The following is a 14035-nucleotide window of genomic DNA, read 5'->3' on the forward strand; positions in this document are numbered from 1 at the left end:
GCACATGCTGCTCTGCAAGGGTCTGGAGCCAGCTCCGACCCCGGCTCTGCGGGATTTGGGAGGGTGCAGCCCCAGCACCACAGGCTGGCCATTGTGGCTTTTCTTCCTTCACCTTCTCTCGAATGGTCTGGCTTTGGAGAGAGATCCCAAAACCACAAATCCCTCTGAGGAATGGTTTCTTTTCAGGAAGCCTCCCGTCTGAGGAGGCTGCGCCGCGCTCCCCTGGGTGCGGGCGGCTCGCGCCGGCCACTATTTACCAACAGCACGAGAGCAGCCGTCCCGGGGTGAAACACAAAATCACTTATGTAGCTATGAATATTGTATGCCTGCTTAGAAATTAAAATGAATTTTGAGTCGTGTAGCATTTATGTGCCCTCCTAATTTATATTTGAACAGGAGAGGAACTATTTTCTGTCTCAAAATCCGAGCTTAATTTTTATCTCTATTATCTTTAGAGCTCGGTGAATAATTAATTCTTTTTCTTGCAAATTTTCGCTGGGTTTGAGGCAACATTATTTCAACCAAGGCAGGGGCGTTGCTGTTGTTGTTGGCTTTGCAGGAGGCAATGCCAGCCCCTGACCAGCGCAGAGTCCCAGCGGTGCCACGAAGCGATGCAGCGCTCGTCGGGCAGGCAGAGCAGTTTGTGCTGCGGGGTTGTTTCATCCTGAAGGATTTTCCTGCCTACCCCGGCCCCTGGGCAGCAGTTTCCATTCTAATTGCATGCCAGGACTTAAGCAGATGCTAATTCAGTCCTATTTTTCATGCTGATACATGCACAAAGAAATTTTCTACCACTGCTCAGGCAGAAAGATTTGAGGCCATTAATTGAAAATTAATCAGTAAAGTATGTATGCGATACCCACGCAGGCATGCAGGCCAAATGGAAGTGGGCTCGATTAGAAGGAGAAATTGTGCTTGTCTCTTTTTATAGCCTTGAGCACGTTCAGTGGCAGGGTGTAATTCCTAACGAGGCGGCGAGCACTGGCGGCGCAGCCCCTGCGCATGCCGGCCACCAGCATCCTCACCCCGGCTGCTTGCAGAGTCCTGGCCCCACGGAGATTTGGGGGTTTTGTCAGTGTGAAAGTTTTATTTGAGATGCAAACCGGGGTTAAATTAAACTGTGGGGAAAAAAAAAAAAAGAAAAAAAAAAAAAGGATGAGAAAGGCAGGGATTCAGTCCAGGAGGAGGCAGGTGGCACACCAGAGATCTGGAATCTGCAACTGGGGAGGGAGAGGAGGAGGCTTCTCCCTGGGAGGAAGAGCAGATCCCCGTGATGAGGTGATGCCAGGGAAGGCGCAGGTCCTGCTGCATATATAAGCAAGACCTATAGGGTGCACAGAGATAAAGGACACGTACACATGGGGGACAGGTCAGATGCCAGACTCGTTCCCAGCAGTGCTGAGCGCGCAGCTCACCCCTGTGGAACAGCCGAGGCTTCCCTGCATGGAAATGAACGGGGAGAAGAAGGGAAAAGGTCGGCACAGGAGGCTGATGGAGGGGCTCACAGCTCACTCAGCGAGGGTTAAACATGTTAAAATGTTAAACAAACTGTTTCTGCCCCTTGCTTCCCCAAAACTCAGCAGTGCCAGGCTGCCGGGGGCACTGCCAGCCTCACCACCCTGCTCCTGCCCCCCTGAGAGCACTTTGGGGGCACTCACAGCTGGGGGTGGGAAAGGGGAGAGCACTTCAGGAGATTCAATTTCCACGGGCATTATGGCCAAAGGGTTTTGTTTGCCTGGCAGGAGCCGGGACCTGTTGCTGTTTGTGCTCCGTGCAGAAGGGATGACGGCGGCCCCGCTGTGATTGGCATCGTAATCAATCCAAATATTCTGCTGACTGCTCTGCCTCCTTCTGCAGCGACATATTTCACTCCAGCCTGGACATGTTTATGAAGCAAAGCCCGTGTTGTGATAAGATTATTGTTTCTACCCAGCTGATGTATTTGCTCCTGTGAAGTGCAGGCCAGAACCCAGCCGCCAGCACTGCTGCCTCTCGCGGTTTTACTGCAGGTGTTGCCGTATTTTATGTTTTATTTCAGGTCTCGGAGCCTGGGTAGGTGTCCTTCCAGGAGAACCCCAATTGCCCTGCTCTTGGGATGAGCTGGTTTGCAGGTGAAGGCAAACACCTGGAAGGGAGGCTGCGTTACTGGGGCACAGCCACTGAAATGGAGGAATAGGAAAAGTCTCCTCCTCGCAGCAGGATCGGTGCTGCCGGCTGCTGAAACAGGCAGCAAATCTCACTGATATTACACTGCATACTTGACCTCCCTGGCCTTACATAATTTCACCTTAAAACAGTCATAAAAGAGCTATTTAAAGGCGGGAGTAAAGCTGGCTATATTTCAGCATTGATTTTCTGCCAGCACGCTGTGCATCCTGTAACATAAACTTCGGTGATCTTTCAATAACCTCGCCCTCCTCGGGGCTCACCCCGGCTGCCGTGGTGGAGCACGGAGCTGGGATGGGCACAGCGTGGTCCACAGCTCGCTGGGGGCATGGAGCATGGTTTTGGGATGGGCACAGCACGGTCCTTGTGGTGTTGGGTGCAAGGAGCATGGTTTTGGGATGGGCACAGCACGGTCTGAACCTCACCTTTCAGTTCAGCGGGGGCGAGGCACCCTGCAAGCTGGGCACTGCATTGCTCCAGAGCTGAGGGCACCGAAGGGAAAGGGTTTGTGGAAAGGGCTCCAGCAGGATCTGGAGCCTCCAAGCCATGGGATTTGGGGCTGAGCTGCTCTTCAGCAAGCTCCCGTTGTCCCCCAGTGACTCTTGGGGCAGTCCTGGCTGCTTCGGGCACGCACAGTGCCCTCAGTGCAGAGCTCAAGGGCTGAGACTGGGAGAAGAATTATGATGCTTAAACAGCAGGATTTTCAAAGTTTTTCAAGGAGCTACGGAGTCCTTTTAAACAACTTCATCTCTTAATTCAGAAGTCTGTTTGAATAACCCCAAATTAGATCAGTATGGAAGGGCTGGAAGATGATCTCCTAACCACCAACAAAGAGCAGCAATTCCTTTCCATTCAACTCAATTATCCCCTGGCTCAGTCTTGGAGAAACAGCCATGATTGCTTTTCTGCCAGCTCCTGGCTGGCAAGTTAATAACATTGCATCCTGCGCTTGATGCACCAGAGGATTTTGCAATTACTCCTGAAGAATTTCCCTGGAAGGAAAGAGCTCAGGGAGGGGCGCGGGGGGACGGGCAGGGGTTGGGAGGTGAGGTGCCTGCACGGTTTCTTGTCAGCCCCCAAACCCAGCCCTTGCTCCATCGTATTTGGATGCTGCAGGACGGGCACATCCACAGCTGGAGCCTCGTTAGCTGCTGCGTGCTCTGCATCCCTTTGGGTCCCTCCCCGAGCTCCCCATCACCAGCTTTATGGCAAGGTGAGGGCATCACAGCACTCCCCAGGGCAGGGCGAAGCCCCCGGTGCTCCCCCGAGCCCAGTGCAGGACGGGGGCACCCGGCAGCCCCAGGGCTGGTGGCCAGCACGGAGCAGCTTCCCCAGCAGGTCTAGGAGCATTTGGCCATGGTTGGTGCTGCTGCTGCAGGGAGGTCGGTAGGCAGGGACCTTGGTTTTCAGCAGGAAAACCTGAATAAATAAACAGGTAAATTTAAATTGGTAGGCAATGTAAATAAACAAGTTAAACAAGATAAGTAAAATAAGCAGTGCAAATTAAAATAAATAAAATGAACTGTATAAATAATCGAGTTAAGCAATGTAAATTGAATGACCAAATAAACTGTAAATCCCATTTAAAAATAACATGTTTCCAGCCCTCCTGGCTGCCGGTGCAGCACCACCTGCGTGCCCCTCCGAGGTTCCCAGTCCCTGAGGCAGAGGAACAACAAATCGGGGTGGTGCCAGCTGGGGTTCTTTTAACATTCAGCTCCTAACCTGAGAAATTTGGTGTTTGGGGGCAGTCTGAAATCAGATTTTCACGCAGCGTTGCTGTGCTCAGCGCTCTGCATTCGGGACCTGGGCTCTGGTGTCTGCCTCTGCCTGGTTCTGGCTCCCTCCCTCCAGGACCCCAAGAGGAGGGGACGTTTTGGGATCTGGCTTTGGCTGCAGTTAATAAATGCCGCGTGCTTTTTACCTTTTAACACGTTCTCCAATTCATCCGACAATGACATTTCACAGGATGGATAAATCCTGTCCCTGGCTGTAAAAACCAGCGCCGCAGTGCAAATGGGAGCGGTGACGGCGGCCGGACCCCGCGCCGCGTGTCAGGAAACCCTCGCCAAGCCAAACCCTGTAATCTCTCCTTAAGTACCTCTGTAATGAGAGGATTAGCCGGGGGCTCCTCTGCTCTCCAGGCATGGTGGCTAATCCTGCAAAATTCAATCCTGCCCACGCTGATGCCGGCAACCTCCCGCATCTCCCACCCCGCTCCGTGCGGGTGGGCTGGATGCTGCTCGCCTGCTGCCCGGGGCAAGGATGCTCCTGGGTCCCCACGCTAGGACGTGGCTGTTAATGACCTGCTCACACCTTGCTGAACCCTCTGAGCCGGTGATTGATGGTGGTCAGGGCTGGAAGCATCCACACGTGGTGGCTCCCATCAGCCACAGGCAACCCCGAAGCGGCTTCAAGCCCCAGTCCCCAGCCCCTGGTACCAACGGGGCACCCATGGGACTCGTCTCCAGCACCGTCCCCATCCACTGCCCAGGGCAATCAGGACCAAGAATTGGGACCCTGCTGCTTCCAGGGTCCCCATCTGCAATTAATGCAATTAGCCCTGCCCAATTAACCCTGCCTCTTCACCCTTAGACCAGCAGCAGCAGCACGAGACCTTCCCTTTAGGCAGCGCCTAGAGCTTGGCCGGTCCCAGCACCACGATTATTTTTAATGATGTGCAAATTTGCTTAGGACGGAGCAATCAGGCCGAGGTTGGAAGCTCTGTGGTGGGACCTGGTGTGCATTTGCCCCGGGGTGGGAGCTGCGCTGCTGCTCAGCACCGCTCTGTTTGCACAGCAGCAGAGCCATGCCCCCGGCGTGCCGGGGCTCCGCCGTGCTCGGACTCACGGGATGAATTTCAGTCCGTGTGTCTGTGCAGCAGCAGCCAGATATATTGCACTTGTGGGGCCGAGTGCGGAGCTCTATTATTCACACTCCGGCTCTAAGTTACAGCAGTTTTTGTGTCAAATGTACCAATTCCTGCAGCTTTAATGGAGTTGGCCTCTGCACCCCTCTCCAAGTGGCAGCTGGTGTTTTTTACCCACATCAGTTGTACCTACGAGGAAAAAATATCGATGCTCCCGTGGCTGCTGCTTTCAGAAGTGAGTTAAAGGCCGGGGAGGTTTCCTGACTCCTCCAACATTTGGGCTGGATGGAGCCTGTGAGGTCCCCCCGTGCCCCAACGTGCCCGCTGCGCACGGAGCCCCGGTGAACTCAGGCTCAGAGCTCAGCCTTTGGTCTGAAATCAAATCAGATGCTTTAAAACACGCTCCGATCCCTCAGAAAAAGGAAAATTCTCCTGGCTGCCCCCGTAAACCACTGTGCCTGTAAACAACTGGCAATCTGCCTGCCTCCTCATTTTTTTAACTAATTACCTCTCGTTATCTCACATCAGGCCAGTAGCCAGCGTGTCAGTGAATGATTAATATAATGCACACAGCAACACAAAACTGCATCCTTCATTCACCACCAGCATTATCCTATTTGCCCTCGTATTATCGAGCTCAATAAAATGGGGAGAAAGGCAGGAAATGGGCGCCTCCCTTTGAGCCAGCAGCTGAGGGCACCAGGGGATGGTGCCGGGGGGGACCTGGTCCTGTGCCACGCTGCGGGCGATGCTGGAGCAGCACTGCCAGCCTGATCCAAGGCCATCCTGCAGCCGTCAGAGCACGGTGAGGAGGTTTTATCCCCGTGCAGGTCCCCAAAAAGCCACTCGGAGGGTGCAGAGGGGCTGCTGAGCCCGGCTGCATGGCTGGATGAAGCTCTCCATCCCCGCTGGTGGCACCGTGGACACCAGCAGGTCCCTGCAGAGCAGCAGCCACTCGCTGGGCACGCACACCCCGACACCATTAGTACCCTGATAATGCTGCACTAATTGCCTCTATGGATGATAACCCAGGATTAGTGCTCTGCCAGCAGCAGCACTGGAGCAGCGGCTCCCCGGTGAGCGCGAGCGGCTCCCCAGGAGCCGACAGCCGCGTCCCATTATCCAGCCATCAGCCCCATTCACTGGGGCTTTCATGGGCTGTGTGCACTGAGCCAATAAATTAAATTGTAGTGGCTTCATCAATATTAAGCTAGGTGATGCTCAAAAGAGCCTGAGCAGAGGCATCAAGCTCTCCTGGAACAAATCAGGCCGGATTGTTAACCCTGAGCTTGTCCCGCAGGTGGGGGGGGGCCCTGCAGGGATGGGGCAAAATTTGCAGGCAGAGCTCTTCCCCCCGCTGGGTCGCCGGCAGGGCCAGCAGAGACGGTCCCAGGAAGGGCTGGCACACGTCGGGCTCCATAAAATGCAAAGGGCAGGCGGGAGGGGAACACAAGGATGAAGGGAAAGTGCCAATTTTCCCCCAAACCAACGTGTCAGTGCCACCCGCGGTCTTTGTGCTCACTGATGTAAGCCGTAGCCCTTACAGATTTGTTTTGCAATGGGAGCCACTGCTCTGAGTGCAACCCGAGGACAGCAAACCCAAACTTATCCCCGGCAGGTTTCATCCCTGGTGCTTGTGGTAGCCCCGAGCCAAAAGGAGCTGCCGGGTCCAGGGGAGCGGCGTCACCGCCTGGTGTGTGCGGGCACTTGGGGCCAGCAGCGTGGCTCTGCCACCTCCTGCAGCCCCCGTCCTGCACACACCGATACCAAACCATGTCCCGTGCACCTCCCTCCCCTCCCTCCTGGGTTTCTGGGCCCTGCAGCCCAATCCTGCAGGGCTCCCCCCGGCCCCCTGCTCCGTTCCCAGCCCCTCGCCGCCCGCAGCAAGGGCAGGCAAGCTCTTGCACTGAAGTATTCAGCACTGACACCTTTTAATTCCCCAAATGATTAACTTTCAGCGGATTAGAGCTGGGATGGCTATTTAATTAACAGACACGTCAAGCTTGCTTATGAGTCATTAAAAAAAAAAAAAAAAAAAAAAAAAAAAAAACACCCCGGTGATTGACTTGTTAATACAGAAGAAATCAATTAGGATTTTTTTTTTCCCCTCCTCTGAAGTTTTTGGCTTCAGCCAAAAGGATGGAGGAAGAAAGGATGCTGGGACTCAGCCGAGCTTTATTCTTTGCAGAGGAGATTGCAGGCACGGCTTCATACCGGGGTTTGCAGGGTTCCCAGGAGGCAGGGGCTGCTGCGTGCCCTGGGCGCACCGAGCCGGGCATGGGGCTGGTGGTAGGGCAGGGACCCCGACACTGCCCAGCTCTGTTTGGGGCTGGATCTGGGGTCTCCCCCTCCTCCCACATCCCTTTCCCAAAACCTGCCCCTTCTGTCAGGCTCTGTTTGGGTGCAGGGATGCAGACGGGGTGGGAGGGCTGGAGCTGGGCAGCAGCGGGATGGACTTGGAGCGAGAGAGCAAGGGCAGCCCAGGGGGCTGGAGAAGGCTTTTTTCAGCTTAAAAGCTGAGATTTTTTGATTCCGGTGCCTCAAAGGGGCAGCAGACCGAATCCAGAGGCGGCAGCGGGGAGCTAATAGGAGTCATGTTGAAAACGTATCCTGCAATTTGCTGAGTTAATGATTACACCGGGAAAAAAATCACACAGCACCTGCGGGCAGCAGGCAGGGGCCGGAGATGGGCTGGAGATTTCTGCGTGGAGGAAAAGGGAAAAGATCCTGAAATTTGGGGCAGAGAGGAACCAGCGGGGACCAGGAGCTGGTGGCCACGCAGGGACACGGCACCAGGGCAGGGGTTCAAGGGGCTTTAAGGGCTTTGAGTCAGCGCGAGGCGATGGGGCTGGGTGGATGGGGGCTCCCCGGGGGTTAAATCCCCTCCCTGCGCACCGCTGCGAGCTGCTGTCTGCCAGCCTGACTTTGTGCACAGGAACTCTGATTGCTCAAATTGTAGATTGCCTCTTGACATTAATTACTATGTAAATCCAGCAGATTAACATTGTCAGATGATGAGTGGCAAGTTTCACTTGCAGCCAGTCTCCCGGCAGCTCAGCTGTTGCATAAGTTGCCATAGCAATTTTTTTTTCCTCTTTGAAAAAAAAAATAAAAAAACGATAATAAAATAAACCAAAACAAAACGGCAACAGCCTCACCACCAAACGCTGGCGCTTTGCAGGGCTGCACGTGCCCACGTGCCCTGATTTAATGAGAGGTCAGAGCTGGTCCTGAGCAGCCCCAGGGGTGTCAAGCACTGTGAGCACCCACGGGGCTGCTCCTGGTGCATGAATGAACGGGGTGGGGAAGCTCCTGAACGCTGCACAGCCCGTGGGCACGTGTCCCCGTGTGCCAGGAAGGGCTTTGGTGATGGTGATGATTATGATGGTGATGGCACGGAGCCTACGGGATCCTCGTGGTGTTGAAGAGCTGCGGCTGCCCTCCTCACGGCCACTTGAGGAGGAGATTTGATTTTATCTCAGTCTCTGAACCCAAACTAAAAAAAAATAAGGAAAGTGAAAAAGAAAAAAAGGCTCCCTTTTCACATGAGATTAAAGATGCATGAGCAGAATTGAGCGGAGCCGCTCACTGCAGAGCGAGGCTTTGAAGGGGAGCAGCAAAGCTCACTAAATAAATTGATAAAAGCCTCAGATCTCAGGTCAGGAGCAGAGCAGGCTCCAGCTTCAAACCCCACCAAAGCCGGGGGTGCTTTGAGCCCCCCGTGCCTCTCCAGGCACCAACCCCAGGGCACCCAGTGCTGCCACCAGGACTGGGGCTTTCCTGCCCTGGGGTATCGGGGCTGTGCCGTGCCCGAGCTGCTGCTCTTGTCCCGGGCTAAATCCTGCTGAGCCCCCCTGCACCTTGCACTGACCCCAAATGAAATGTGGGGCTGCCCACGGGGGTCCCCTGCATGAGCTCAGCACCAGGTGCCCAGCCCCATCTCCTGGGCTCCCATATGGCCAGAGCTCCTGCAGGGATATCGGGATCCCGTTAAATATCGGGATCTCGTTAACACCAGCCAATCCATTAGCTCTAATTACCGCTCCTGTTGAGGAGAGGCGCCCTCGTTAGAGCTGCCTGATGCTCAGGAGGCAGGAGGGGAGGCCGGGGCTCTCCAGCCACCCCTGGCCCCTCTCAGCACCACGATGTGGGGCACATCAATGTGGGGCCTGTCCCCCTGCCCCACACCCGTTGGGCTGTGCTGATCCCACAACCAGCACATCCCCAGTGGGATGTCACACCTGAGAGGTTGTTCTTCACTTTTCGGAGGCCAGGGCATGCCTCGCATCCACGCCGCACTTCCAAAAATCCCAGACGTGCTGCCCCAGCTTCCTTGTAGTGACAGCTGAGCAGTGACATCCGTATCATCACAGAGGAGAAACAAATTCCTCCTTGCCCCCAGAGAAGGCTGATTATTTTACTGGCAAGCCACATTAAAAAATGCCTGGTGACACAAAGCGACATTACTGTCGGGAAATGGCAGCACGGCGCCTCCGGAGAGCCCCGTGCTGTCACCCTGATTAAATGCCTGCCTCTCCCCCTGCATCCAGCACCCGTCAGCATCCACACCAGAGCTGCTCCCCCCCGAGCCAGGGCTTTCCAAAGCAGGGAGCTCCCAAAATCTGTCCTACAGACCTGTCCCAAAGGGGACCGTGCAAGCACTGGCACTGCCCTGAATCGCTCCCACCCCGTGCTGTCCCCTCGGCTCCCCGGCGCGGCGGTCACCGCAGGCAGCAGCCGCCTCAAACGTGGGCTCCCCGGGAGCACGTTAAAGTAGGATGCCAGCCATTAAGGGCTCGTTAATATTTATGAAATAATTAATAGATGCACCCACGTTCTTTAATAACTCCTTGAAAGCCGTGCGAGGAACCGCAGTCTGCTCAGCGGAGGCAGCCGCGCTCCGCAGCCCGGCAGATCAGAGCACGGAGGGGCCGTTAATTATGCATTAAACACACACGTCTGCGTTACACAAAGTTAGGGAAAATAAAGGCTTTTAATTTAAGGAATAATGAGGCACGTTCTGCTACCTGGAGGCTGCTTTTAAAGCGAACGCTGCTTCGGCAGCTCGGCTCCGAGGGAAATGTTCAGGCCGGGAGCGCGCAAGCCCCAAAGCGGTTTGGATTTCCCTCTTTTTGGGGGGATTTGGTGCCACCGAGGCAGGGTGGATGGCACCAGGGCTCCCTGCTGCCGGCTGTGCACTCACACAGGCACACACGTACACATGCACGGGCTGCCCAGGGGGTGGCACCCGCCTGGGACCTCCAAAATTTGGCCCTGGAGCCCTTCCCGAAAGCGAGCGGCGCGGTGCCGGGGCTGCTTCCACCCGCCCAGCGAGCCGGGTTTTCAATTTTCTGAAAGATTATGTTTTCATCCTAAAAGATGTTGTCTCCTGCTTTTTGACCTGAATATACTGAAAGATAATAGAAAGCAGATGAAATATATATCTGTGTTAATCCTCCGCAGAGAGAGCTTCGGGCGGCTCCCAGGTGCTGCAGCAGGATGGATCCGGCGCGCTCGGATGGCAACCTTTATCTGGGTCACTTCCACCCCCATTTAATAGGATTAAGCACCCCGCGATGCCACATGTCCCCAGGCAGGGATGAGACCAAAGGTCTGGACAGACGGACGGACACCGTGTGGCCAGGACGTGCAGGGGGGTCTCTGCTTTCCCCTGCCAGGGTCCCAGATCCGAGCGGGGTCCGGCAGCGCGCAGCAGCCGCCTCCTTCAGCGCCCACGAGAGGAAGAAATGGGATTGAGAGGAGGCAAATGGAGTTCCCCGGAATGGATGTACATTTTCATTATACTTATACGCTGAGTAATTGGTGGTAATACAAGAGATATGGGCAGTATCATTACAGACCAGGCTGTGCTGGAGATGTATTATCATCATCTGTCATTATCCGGGCTTCCTTGTGGCTGCTAAACTTGTAGAACATGATTTTAATAACCCTGGAAGGCAAGAATCATTTTTCTTTTGTCACTTAACAACTTGGCCTCATTCACTGATACCTTTAAATATGAAGGGGGGGATTAATTTCTAGAGGAGGAAAATGCAGACCTGGGTGTTTTCTCCTCTCCTCATGCGCAGAGGTGCCCTGGCCGAGCCTGGCAGCTTTCAAGGAAACTGCAGGAGATGGGGGGGGGGATTGTGGTGAGCTGGGGGGGCACAGAGAAGCGGGGTGCCACGTATGGACCCCCCTGAGCATCCTGCTGAGAAACACAGAGCAGAGCACCGGCACCAGCAGTGCTGCTCCGGGTTGGAGAGGCTGATGGAAAGCAAAGCATCCCTTTTAGGTTTTTTTTTAGGGATCCTTATTTAGGGATTTTTCAGAGATCCAGTTTTAGGGATTTTTTAGGGATCCCTTTTTAGGGATTTTTAGGCATCCATTTTTAGGGATTTTTCAGGGATTGGCCAAGGCTGGTGCAGGACCTCGGTGGGTGCCCAGCACATCCCCGTGCCTCGGGGTCCTGCTGGCCCCAGGGAGCTGCTCCCTTCCAGCACAGCACCAGCAGCACCCAGCACGTGGCCGTGGTGACAGCGGTGGCAGGAGGTGACCGGTGGCTGGCGCAGACGCTGGCCAGGTCAGCGAGCTGGAGGGGGCTTCATTCGTCGCTTCCCTTAGCTGTGGAAAAAGCCAGCAGCAGGAGACGGACAAATCAAATTACAAGGCAGCTAATGAAAATAATGGGGAATAAAGTACTTCTGGAGGCTGCTTGGTTGGATTCCCATTTCCGTGTGTCACTGGATTTAAATCGGGGATGTTTATAGCCCTCCAGAAGCTGTCGTTTAATTGCCCTTTGTGATTAGCACGAGGCAATGGGCCGTAGGTTTCCTGCTCCCGTGGCCACGGGCGCTGGGCGGCCGCAGCAGGAGCTGGGGGCTCCGATCCTGGTCCCGGTGCTGGATGCTGGGCACCAGCTGGGTCCCAGCCTCCTTCCCACCTCTACCCCGGGCACGCTGCTGGGGGCTGCACCATCAGCAGCACGGTCAGACCCAGCCAAAAATTCGGTGTTGTGGGATCTCCTGCTGCCCCGTTTCCATGTCAGCCACTTGCCTGGGCTAACGACCTGGTTCCGCGGCTATTGGCTGTGAGTAAATAATCTCCAGATGTATTTTTCTCCCGATAAAAGCCGATTTTTCTTTTTTTTTTTTTGGTTCTATTATTGTCAGGGGTGTTTATTAGAGCAGAAAAATAACAGCGCCGTGCTCACAGCCCCAGTGCCGGGAAGCGCCGCGGGTGGCAGGTCCCAGACGTGCCCTGGGGACCAGGGGGAGATGGGGGACACGGGGGGCACAGATGTCCCCTGCCCTGATGGCTCCCCAGGGAGGGTTTTTCCTGCAATGGAGAAGGGAGGGGAGGCTCCCTTCTTGCAGGGAAAAGGAGTGAGGATTTCCAGGGGGATGGGGAAGGGGCTCAGCCACCAGGCAGGGGATGTTCCTCTGCCACCTGGGCATCAGACCAGAAATTTAGGGACATGTTTTATATTCCCTCGCCCTGCAGCCCAGGGGTACTCCAGGAGCTTGCCTGTCCCTGGGCATCACCCCCTGCTCCTGGCCCCCCCATGAACGCAGGGACACCCCCCCGGCACCCCTTCCCCGTGCTCCAGCTCCTCCACATCCTTCTGGCATCTGGCAGATTAAGGAAGAAGGATGGCAGGCGGCCCCGCCGCCCCCTCCTCCCCCCCTCCCCGTGCCCAGCAGGGACTGCCCGGATCCCGGCAACATGGAAAATTAATAGTCCTGCCTCATTAATTACAGTAATGTGTCAGGAGCCTTGTTCAAGGTCAGCCTCCAGGACCCCCGCGCAATCAATTGCTCCCAATTTGCATTCGTGTGGCTGGTGAGGAACCGGGGAGCGGAGGCAGAAGGTGGCCACGGCTCAGGGGACGGGGAGCAGAGCCCCCCCCAGCACCACGGTGCTCAGCCCCACGGGGGTCCGGGTGCCTCGGGACCCCCCTGTACGGCCACCACTGCCACCAGCAGCCGCGGGGTGACCTCAGGAGCTGTCACCATGGCCCGGAGCGGAGCCGTGTCTGAGTCACGCTACAATTTCCGTCGTTGGAAGGGGCTGGAGGTAATCTGAGCGTTTTGCAAATAGCACGGCGTGTTGAGAAACGATGTGTTCCCTGCCCGGAGATGTTCAAAGCATCAGGGACAGGGACATGGGGACAGGGACATGGGGACAGGCAGTGCCCCTGTCTGAAAGGCCAGCGGGGATCCAGCCTGACACAAATCACTGCAGGGAGGTGTTTGCACCCCAAAGGCCGGAGTAAAGCCTGGGGAAGCCATCCCTTAACCCATGCAGGAGGGGTCGTTAGCACCGCTAATTACACAAATTGATCAGAATTGGGGAAAAGGTTGTGAGGGGAAACTGAGGCAGGGGCAGGGGAGCGGCTGAGGCCCTGCCTGTGCCCGCAGCCCCCAGGTGAGGGTTCCCAACCCCCCCAGGACCCTGCAGCGAGGCTCAGCTGGGGCCTCTGCAGGGCTGAGAGCCGGGGTTTGTTTGAATTAATCACACCAGGCTGCAATTAAACAGCTCCACTGATCCATCAGAGGCTGCACCAGCTCTGCACTTAGCTCCCGCATCTCACATGGCTGGCGGTGCTTTATTTTTCCAGGGAATGTGAAGAAGAAAGAAGAAATCTCTTTAGGGAGGCCGGTTCTTGCCGACAGCCGAGCCGATGCAGGCGGGTAACATCCTTTACTTTGCCTAATGGCAGCGATTTAATTAGAGAGGGGCTGATGAAATGCCCGAGGGACGGATGAGAGGCTGCCCCTGTGCCCCTGCCCCATGCCCACGGGGGCCCTGCTGGCCCCACCGCCCTGTGCCGTGCTTGGAGCCCATCAGCAGTGCCTGGACCCTTCATTTTCCACCACCTCCAGCACCGCGAGTGGTGGCCAGGGTGGCTCCGAGCGGTGCCACCAGCCCTTGGTGGCCATGGGGACGTCACGGCACCGCTCATCCTCCTGTCCCACCCCCGGGACGGGGTCCATGGGC

Source organism: Anas acuta, chromosome 21 (genome assembly GCF_963932015.1).
Source record: "Anas acuta chromosome 21, bAnaAcu1.1, whole genome shotgun sequence".
Lineage (NCBI taxonomy): Eukaryota > Metazoa > Chordata > Aves > Anseriformes > Anatidae > Anas > Anas acuta.